The following is a 10,709-nucleotide window of genomic DNA, read 5'->3' as shown; positions in this document are numbered from 1 at the left end:
TATCTATCTATCTATCTATCTATCTATCTATCTATCTATCTATCTATCTATCTATCTATCTATTGATAACTCGTGTTTCAGCATTGGAACACACAGCCACTCTCTGGTTAATTCTATGTGTCATGTGCTCATGTTCTTGTAAAGTTAAGGAGGTGATGGAGACCAGTAAATTTATCGCTGCAGTGTTCCTTTTCCTGACATATGCAGTGTATAAACTACACCCAACTACACATTCACTCTCTTTTTATTGCCAATGACTGAGGGGTGAGGAGGACAAAGCCGCAAATGCGGCTCTCTTTTACCAAAGGACAGGGTCTTCCTAGCAAGATATTTTGATAGGAGATATTCTTTCCAAGAATTAAGATTGAAAGCTTACAGCGATAGAAGAGGGGCATGAGAAAAAAGCGCTTGATGGCGTCATTCCCTCTTAATTTAGGGAGCCTAAAGCTGAAGAATTCAGTGACTTCAATGGACCATTACAAGCAAATTGCATTTTGTTATACTATCCTTGATATTAGAGATCATAAGATCTCGATAATAAACATGGAGGCTTGATCTCACTATCTAGACTTTATTTGTTGACACTCAGAAAAGAGGGCTTAGAATTCCATTAGTAGACAGTCACTCTGTGCGTGTGTGTGTGTGTGTGTTTGCATGCGTAAACCATAGGAAAATCTTGTTATCAATATTTAGATACCATTGACTATCTGTCTATCTATCTATCTATCTATCTATCTATCTATCTATCTATCTATCTATCTATCTATCTATCCATTTATTGATCTGTCTGCAGCAAGTTTTTCTCATTGACCTAGAACTTGCCAAGTAGTCTAGTTTGAATTTCCAGCATGGACTAGAGGTCTGCCTATTTCTGCCTCAGAAAATGAAATCACAGTCAATATCTACTCTACCAGGCTCTTTTTATAAGGTTTCTGGGATCAAAATCTAATCTTCCTGCTGGCAAGCAAGGGAATTTACTAGCACACCTTCTTGTGGGAACAATGATAACATTTGAGTTATAGTCTTCTATCTGTATGTTTTGGTTTCATCAACACTTTTTAAATTATTTTTATTTTTATTAATTACTGTTTATTCACTTTGTATCCCCCCTGTGCCTCCCTTCCTCCTCCCCTCTGAATCCCACCCTCCCTCTTCCCCACCTGTGTCCCTTTCCCAGTCCACTGATAAAGGAGGTGCTCCTTCCCTTCCCTCTGATCCTAGTCTATCAGGTCTCATTAGGAGTGGCTGCATTTTCTTCTGTGGCCTGGCAAGGGTGCTTCCCACTCAGGGGTTGGTGATTAAAGAGTTTCTGTCAGAGAGAGTCTCTGTCCCTGTTACTATGGAACCCATTTGGATACTGAACTCCCATAGGCTACCTCTGTGCAGGGGTTCCAGGCCATCTCCATGAGTGGTCCTTGGCTGGAGTTTCAGTCTCAGAAAAGACCCCTGTGCCCAGACTTTTTGGATCTGTTGCTGTCCTTGTGGAGCTCCTGTCCTCTCCAGGCCTTACTATCTCCTACTTCTTTCATAAGATTCCCTGCACTCTGCCCAAAGTTTGGCTATGAGTCTCAGCATCTGCCTGGACACCCTGCAGGGTAGAGCCTTTCAGAGGCCCTCTGTAGGCTCCTGTCCTGCTTCCCTTTTTTTCCTTCCTCTTATGTCCATCCTCTTTACCTTTCTGAATGGGGATTGAGCATCTTAGCCAGAGTCCTCCTTCCTGATTAGCTTCATTAGGTGAACAGATTTTAGTATGTTTATCCTACATTATATGCCCATAGCTCAAAGGTGAGACCCTAGTCCTTTGCTTTAGGGACAAGCAATACGGTTTAATCAGTCACACATCCCTGCTCTCATCACTTATAGAGCTGATAAAGTTGATGTTATACCCTTTGCCTAAATTTTCTAAGATACTTTACCAGGAAGCTAAAAGGTAGAAAAGGTAGCTATCTGAGGAGCTAAATATTTGTGATTTGTAAACTTGATAAATGATGAAGGCAGGCATCTTCTACCACTTGCTTAAGAACCTGGAAAGTAAAACATCTGCCCTGAGAAGCTGATAACAATGAGTACATTGGAGAACAGGGATAATCAGATGTCAGCTTAAATTCTTGCTTCTGGTCTTTCTTATCACCTTGCCTTTAGATAGCATGAGAGAATCAAAGCAATACATCAACTTATTCCTCTTAAATCTTTAGTCTAATGCCTCAAGTGTGTTGTTGCTGGCTTTGTTTTCACTCTTCACAAATAGATGCTAAATGACCTTATTAGTATTTGATCTGGATAACTATTAGCTAAGTGACTGATAGGTAATTATTATGTAAATATAATCTGTTGATGAAAAATTAGTTTATAATACAGTGTGTGTCTTAGTAAATCTGACTTAGTATATCAAACTGTAAAATCAAATAACCAGTGTCTGTACTGGGTAGTGGAGTAAGGATAACTTTTTAATTAATTCATAATTAGTCAAGAATAATAAAAGCATCATTCAGAGGTGTTACTGTTGCATGAGGCAGAGCCAGGGCTTCAGAAACTCCAGTGTGCCATGTCTATAGGGTCTTATAAAAAGCCCAAGATCATAAACTCATTCATGTCATATGGAATCCATATCTGAAAGCAGAGTGTAAAGTTTTAACATGCCCATGATTCTGATTGAGGAATAAAAATAAATTTACTTCAACATGTATTTTATGCCGTGGTTTTTAACATTAGAATTTTTCATATCAGTAACTTGAGAGACCAAAGAAAAAAAAAATTAGGAATTTGCTGAGTACCACACAGACCTGCTGATTCAGTACTTTATCCAACACATATTTACACAGGATCCCCAGATGAGACTGAAGCAGTCTTCAATATAAGAGAAACAAGTTGAAGCTACTGTAAAGGCTGATTCAGAAATACAGGAAGATGGTCAGCTCGTACTTCTATCTAGACCAAATAATTTGCAATATATTTTAAAAATATATTATTTATTTTGTTATTTAAGAGTTGCATAGTTTAACATAATATGTTTGTATTACTCTCAACTCCTACTATCTCTTATCCCTCATTTTCTGAGACTCATCTGCTCCTTTTGCTTTGTTTTCTGACCCACCAGGTTCGACCAGGGTCTTCGCTTGATAGGGTTTGGAATTACCCATTTGAGGCTAGTGAGCTCAACAGGGAGTATATAATGAAAGATAATGAGTCTAACTCTTCCAGAAACTAACTGTAGCCACCATTTCTGAAGGAGTGAGTATGTCAGCTATGAATACCTCTGTCATATATTTGTCTGCATTTGCTTTCACTGCTAAGAAAGGCTTTGCTTTTTAGGGTGGTGAATAGGAGTTTTCTATGGATATACACAAAGCTATTTAGGAGTCATGGTGACCCTGAAAGCATCAGGAGTGAGTTTTTTCTACTAGAGCCTATGACTTCCCAGGCTCATAGTATCAATTATGACTAACCTTGTAGTATCAAATATAGAAGCAGTAGATTTTTCAGTAGACACATTTGATGTTTTAATCAAGTACAAACCACTCTATCTCCACATTGACCTTTTTTAAAGCAACTTCTAAGGACTACCCTTCCTTTGGTCTGAACTTTTGTTGTTGTTTTATTCTGTTTATTTTTCTTCTTAATCTTTAATTTGGATTCATTCTTACCACTTTAATATAAATGGTAAATAACTAGAGGTAGAATTGATTGAAACCGATCTCTTCATTTAACTCCTGAACTTTGCAATATATCAAAATTCAAAGAAAGGCTAAAAATCCAGACCATGTGAAAATAAAAGAAAATTGTATTTCATGCTGTCCTACTTTCAGCTTTTTCATTTTCAATTACATGTTTCAGAGGATGACCAAGGTCTATTTCCTATTATATGAAAACATCAGCATAAGAAATCATGGTATATACTCACTTATATAGACCTATAAGATATGATAAACATACTGAAATCTATACACCTAAAGAAGATAAACAAGAAAGAGGACCCGGGGTAAGATGATCAATCCTCACTTAGAAAATCAAATGGGAGGTGCATTAGACATAGGAGAAAACAAGTAACAGGACAGGAGCCTACAACAGAAGGCCTCTGAAAGACTCTACCTAGCAGTGTACCAAAGCAGATACTGAGACTCATAACCAAACCTTCAGCAGGGTGCAGGGAATCTTATGAAAGAAGGGGGAGTTAGTATGACCTGGAGAGAACAAAAGCTCCACAAGGACCAAATATATCAGGGCACAGGGGTCTTTTATGAGACTGTTTCTCCAACCAAAGACCATGTATGGATATAACCTAGAACTCCTGCTTAGATATAGCCCATGACAGCTCAGTATCCAAGTGGGTACCCTAGTAAGGGGAAAAGGGACTATTTCTAACATGAACTCAATGGCTGGGTCTTTGACCTTCCCCCCATTCCAGGAAGGAGGAGCAGCCTTGCTGGGCTACAGAGGAGGACTTTGCAGCCAGTCCTGAAGAAACCTGATACACCAGGGTCAGATGAAAGAGGAGGAGGTCCTTCCCTATCAATGGACTTGGAAAGGGGCAAGGAGGAGATGAGGGAGGGAGGGATTGTGAAGGAATGAAGGAGGGGGATACAGCTGGGATACAAAGTTAATAAACTGTAACTAATATTTAAAACATAAAAATAAAAAACACAAGAAAAAAGAAAATAAATCATTATCTGTACCACACTGAAATTGAATAATTTACCCTTTCATTTTTTTCTCCATTGTAAACACCAGCAATAGAGTTTAGTAGTTGAGAAAATGCTAAAATTTCTTCAAATCTGTAAAGACAATTGTCATTTCTAATCAGAAACATTTATAGCTCCTGGGACTTGCCTTTCTCCATTCTTAGTTGTTGTTGGATTTTTGTTTTGTTTTTGTTTTTGTTTTTTACAGCATTTACAGCATATGCTCATTAATGAGAGAATACAGTGTATTATTTAGTTGATGCGGAGTGTTGTTTTTAATGCATGTATGTAGAATGTAGTGATCAAATCCAGTCACCTTTCTTCTACCCCTCCTGCCTTGCTTCCTCCTGTTAATCAGATTGGCTATGTAAACTGTTCCACATGAGAACGAATAGGCAGAACCTGTCTTTCTGGGTCAGTCTTATTTCTGTTAGGAAATATACCCAGTTCCATCTATTTTATTGCAATAATATAATTCCACTCTTTATTGATGCAAAAAAATCCATATCTCCTTTACTATTTCATAGATTGGTAAACATATAGGCTTATTTTACATATTAGCTATTTTGGACTTTGTTTTGAACTTTTGACTGTGTTGGTATCACTTTGAAATCCTGAGTTCATTCTCTTTGGCTATATTTACTGAAGTGGATTTCTAGATATTACTGACATATGTACTGTTGTAAAAGTATTAAGGCAGACCACTTATTCTCATTTATAGTTCTTTAATTGAAATGTTATTAAACAGTTTTCATATCATAATTTGCAATTTAAAAAGACAACAAAATTATGAATGCTAATTCAGGGAATTGAAACAAGATCAGATTTATAAAATACTGGTAAATAATCTGAATGTTTTTTGAGGATAACTTTTAAAGTAAGTGAGGTTCTAGTTTTGAGAAAATACTACCTCATCCAAAAGGTGAGGTGAATGAAGGCTCTTGATCATTTCCTGGGAAGAGGTGAAGAAACATCCCCAGACAAATTTTGCAAAATAAAACCATCAGCTCAGTCCATTAAAGAGAAGGATTCAAATGTAAGCCCGTGGCACTGTCTGCTGGATCATTTTGGATCAATTGTCCCTGGGAATTGTGACTAATGTTATGGAATTCATTTGCCATAATGAAGTATGTTCATTTGCTGTGGCACCACACTCACTGTTAAGGGGAGTCACTGTTGTTAAGAGTAAGTAAGGCCTGATGATCTGATATTACAAAACAAACAAACAAACAAACAAAAATGCCAGAAAAGCATTCAATTAAATCAATACCACATTTTTTTTCTGTATTGTTCTCACTTAACATAATTTCAGTTAAGAAAATATCATCCAATTCCTTTCATTTTAATGTTTATGTGTACACACACTTGTGTGTACATGCGTAGAGCCTAGAGCACAACCTTTGTTGTCATTCTTTAATCTTCATTGCTACAGTCTGCTTCTCTTTCATTAAACCATGTAGTAGCACAGGCTGTCTAGCCACTGGGAAATCTCCGTGATTTGTCGTCTTTGTTTTCACAGTGCATGTTATCACACCTGGTATGATTCCTGGTCTCACACTTAGGTTCTCATACTTGCCAGAGAAACACTCTACTACCTGACCGATCTTCAGCCCACGGTATAGTCTTTTAGTTAGTTTAAGCTTTTACCAAACTTTATATGGAAACATTTTAAAAGTTTTCACCTTTGTCATGTTATAACAGTTTCAGGTGTTTTTTTACGTTCAATATAAATTATTTTTCAAAGAAAATTAATGTTAGACTACCTAATTCTAATTATTCTGCTAACATTTTGAAAAACTCAACCTGTCAATATTTACATCTCTCATAAGTACTTAAGCCTGGGAAAAATAAATACACAACACTTTTTTCATAGTTCAAGTTAACATTCTTCTTTATTCAACTTGATTATAATTTCTTTTCTTTTTTATTTTTTAATGTATTCATTTATTAATTGCATATACCAACCACAGTCCCCTCCCTCTTTTCCTCCTAGTCCCACCCTCTCACCTATTTTTCCTTTTTCCCCTTCCCTTCTCAGAAAAGGGGAGACACTCCCCCTTCCACACATACCTGCACATCAAGTCAAATCAAGACTAAGCACATCACTTTCCACTGAGGCCAGCTAAGGGAATGTGATCCAAAAGCAGGCAAGAGAGTCCGTGTTAGGGACAACACCTACTCCACTTGCTAGAGGACCTACAAGAAGACCTTGCGGCCCATCAGTTATATGTGTCATGGGCCCAAGTCCAGTCCAACCACATTCTTTGGTTTCTGCTCCATCATCTGTAAGCCCCTATGGGCCCAGGTTAGTTGACACTGTTGGTCTTCTGGAGGAGTTCTTACTCTCTGCTGGACATTCTATCCTTCTCCTGACTCCTCAACAAGACTCTGAGTTCTGCTTAATGTTTGGCTGTGGGTCTTCAGGCTCTGCTTTGATTTGTTGCTGAATGGAACCTCTCAGGGGACAGTCATGATTGGCTCCTGTCTGCAACAAGAGCTTAGAATCATTAATAGAGTGAGAGATTAGCTTTCTCCTAATGGGGTGGGTCTCATGTTGCCTCAGTCATTGTTTCTCCATTACTTCATTCTCTGCTCCATCTTAATGCCTGCACATGCTGTAGGCAGGGTAAATTTTGGGTCAAGGTTTTGTCGGTAGTTTGATGTCCCCCTCCATCTATTGGAAGTCCTTCCAGGCTAGGAGATGGTGACTTCAGTCTCCATGTCCCCTGCAGGTAGGAGTCTCAGCTAGAGTCACCCTCATATCCTCCCAGGAGCTTACTCTGCCATTGGTCCCCAACTTGTTATAGAGATATCCTTCCACATTAGTTTCCTTTCTCTCTCCCAGCACTCTTGCCTCCCAGCCTGCTCTCCCCAAATCTATATAATATCAGCCATATAGTACAAGATAACCTTACTATAATCCACAGATCCAAAGAAGCTAAGTAACGAGGAGAACCTAAGGGATGATGTTTGACTCCTACTCAGAAGGGGAAATAGAATGGACATCGAAAGCAGATAAAGTTAGGAAAGTGGGTGGGAGAGGGTGTGGGGAAGGAAATGAGGGTTGGGATCAAGTCTAATATTTTTTTTTGTTTTGTTTTGTTTTTTACGTTGTAATGTAGGCTACTTTGACAGGCTACATTATAATTCTAGGTGCTGATATGTGTTTTTTTTCATTTTTTTAAATTAATTACACTTTATTCATTTTGCATCCCCCTATAAGCCCCTCCCTCCTCCCCTCTGGATCCCACCCTCTCTCCCCTTTCTGCATGCATGCCACTCCCCAAGTCCACTGATAGGGGAGGTTCTCCTCTCCTTTCTGATCTTAGTCTATCAGTTCTCATCAAAAGTGGCTGCATTGTCCTCTACCGTGGCCTGGTAAGGCTGCTCCCCCCTCAGGGGGAGGTGATCAAAGAGCAGGCCAATCAGATTATGTCAGAGGCAGTCCCTCTTCCCATTACTATGTAACCCACTTGGACACTGAACTGCCATGGGCTACATCTGTGCAGGGGTTCTAGGTTATCTCCAAGAATAGTCCTTGGTTGGAGTATGAGTCTCTGGGAAGTTCCCTGTGTTCAAATTATCTTGTTCTGTTGCTCTGCTTGCGGAGTTTATTACTTAAAGTGAGGGCCATTTTACATCATGTCTAAAAAAGAAGCTACATAAATGCTTTAGTGTTTTGTGTTGTAGAAATGTATTTTTCTTGAGAAAACGTTGTATATTCATGTCAAATTTATAAGATGCTATTTTATATTTGATGAAACTGTGTATAAAGAATATCTAGGTTTTTTAATTATTTTTTTATTTTTATAATAATTGCAGTTTATTCACTTTGTATCCCAGCTATAGCCAACTCTCTCATTCCCTCCCAATCTTACCCTCCCTCCCTCCCTCATCTCCTCCCATGCCTTTCTCCAAGTCCAATGAGAGGGGAGGTCCTCCTCCCCCTCCATCTGATCCTAGCTAATCAGGTCTCCTCAGAACTGATTGCATTGGCTTCCTCTGTGGCCTGGCAAGGTTGCTCCCCCTTCAGGGATTGATGATCAAAGAGCAGGTCAATCAGTTCATGTCAGAGACAGTCCCTGTGCCACTTACTAGGATACCCACTTGGAAACTGAGCTGTCATGGGCTACATCTGCGCAAGGGTTCTAGGTTATCTTTATGCATGGTCCTTGGTTGGAGTATGAGTCTCAGAAAGACCCCTGGAACCAGATCACTTGGTTCTGTTGCTCTTCTTGGGGAGCTCCTGTCTCCTCCAGATCTTTCTATCTCCCTCTTCTCTCATAAGATTCCCTGCACTCTGCCCAAAGTTTGGCTAAAAGTCTCAGCATCTGCTTTGATACCCTATTGGGTAGAGTCTTTCAGAGGCTCTCTGTGGTAGGCTCCTGTCCTGTTCCCTGTTTTCTCCCTCTTCCAACGTCTAACCGTTTGCCTTTCTGAATGACAATTGATCATCTTACCCAGGGTCCTCCTTGATTAGCTTCTTTAGATGTACAGATTTTAGTATGTCTATCCTATATTATATGTAATATAAACTTATAAGTGAGTATATACCATGTGTGTCTTTCTGAAACCCAGATGTCCCTCAACTAAGGAATGGATACAGGAATTGTGGTACATTTGCACAATGGAATACTACTCTGCAATAAAAAAAGAAGGAAATCATGAAATTTGCGGGCAAATGGTGGGATCTAAAAAAGATCATCCTGAGTGAGGTATCCCATCTAGGTTAAAAAAAATGTGTGTTTATGTTTCTTTTAAACTTAATGCATAGAATGAACTCACAGGGTGTCAATATATTAGTTATAAAGGAGAGACATGATTCTGAAAAATTAGTGAATTTTTAATGATGACATAAGATAACAGGTGTTCTATTTCTAAAGCTCATATTCAATTTGTTAGACAAAGCATAGTATCGTTCAGCTTGATATCAACTCTTGTTAATGACATGTCATTGGAATAGAGTTATGTTCTTTCATTCATAGACAGTATCTGGCTCTACCCATGATGATTGCTGAATTCAATAATGACAATGAAGACCCTATGAATGGTGAAACTTAATTATTATGTATAATCTCTTTTAATTACTTGTATACTAAATTTTATCTTCTACTTCATATCTGGGCCACTTCCCACAAAGATATTACTGAAAATTTCCTAGAATGTAACCATTAGGAACAAAGAAATATGAGAGGCTCTTATTGCTACCATAATTGTACATATAAACAGCTAATGTGATTTATTTCTTCAATCTTTATTGAGAGTAAATTGACTTTAGTTAAATTAAGTCAAATGATATTTTGGATAAGTAAGAGCACCCAGTCAAGAGTGGAAAACAAACTTAAGAGGGTCCAGTGATGGTCATCCATATTTCACAGATCTTACATGTGAATCCCTAGTCTCCTGTTATGTACCCAAAGAAAAATATTGACAAATAATATGATCCATAGCATGGTATATATTCTACGCATAAAGGTCAGTTAGCTGTATTATCTCAGTGTTGGATATTTGCACATGTAGAAGTCAGAGGAGTGAGAATATCCACACTAATTTCTATCATCCAATGGAAAGCTAGCCCATAAAAGTGTAAAATTTCTCTTAAATCAGTTTATCTACCAGCTGAGCTAATAATTCAGCAACTGTAAATTACATTATTACTTCTACATCTATTTTTGAACTCCTCATTAATTAGTTAACTAAAATCCAAACATACCTTTTCAATCATTTAAACTTCAAACTAAGGGTGGAAAAAAATCTAACAGATTATCCTAGACTCTCAATAGCCTTAGTACCCCATATCAATGTGTATAGAGACTCCTAGATTTTTTTCTGTAGTTAAATGAATATAGTCACTGGAAAATTGTGGTACACTAAAGTGTAATTAAAAGCTGCCCTCAGCTGTGCACCCCCTGTGGCAGCGGTGCTTCCTATCACTGCATCATTTTGCCCTGACATTGTTCCTTGATGTCCTTCCTTTACTACATTCTTGAGACCAAACCACCTTTATATCACCTCTCTAGCCTTTCTTGC

Source organism: Psammomys obesus, unplaced genomic scaffold (genome assembly GCF_907164565.1).
Source record: "Psammomys obesus unplaced genomic scaffold, mPsaObe1.curated_primary_1811, whole genome shotgun sequence".
Taxonomy (NCBI): Eukaryota; Metazoa; Chordata; class Mammalia; order Rodentia; family Muridae; genus Psammomys; species Psammomys obesus.
Note: the sequence above shows the minus strand (reverse complement) of the source record.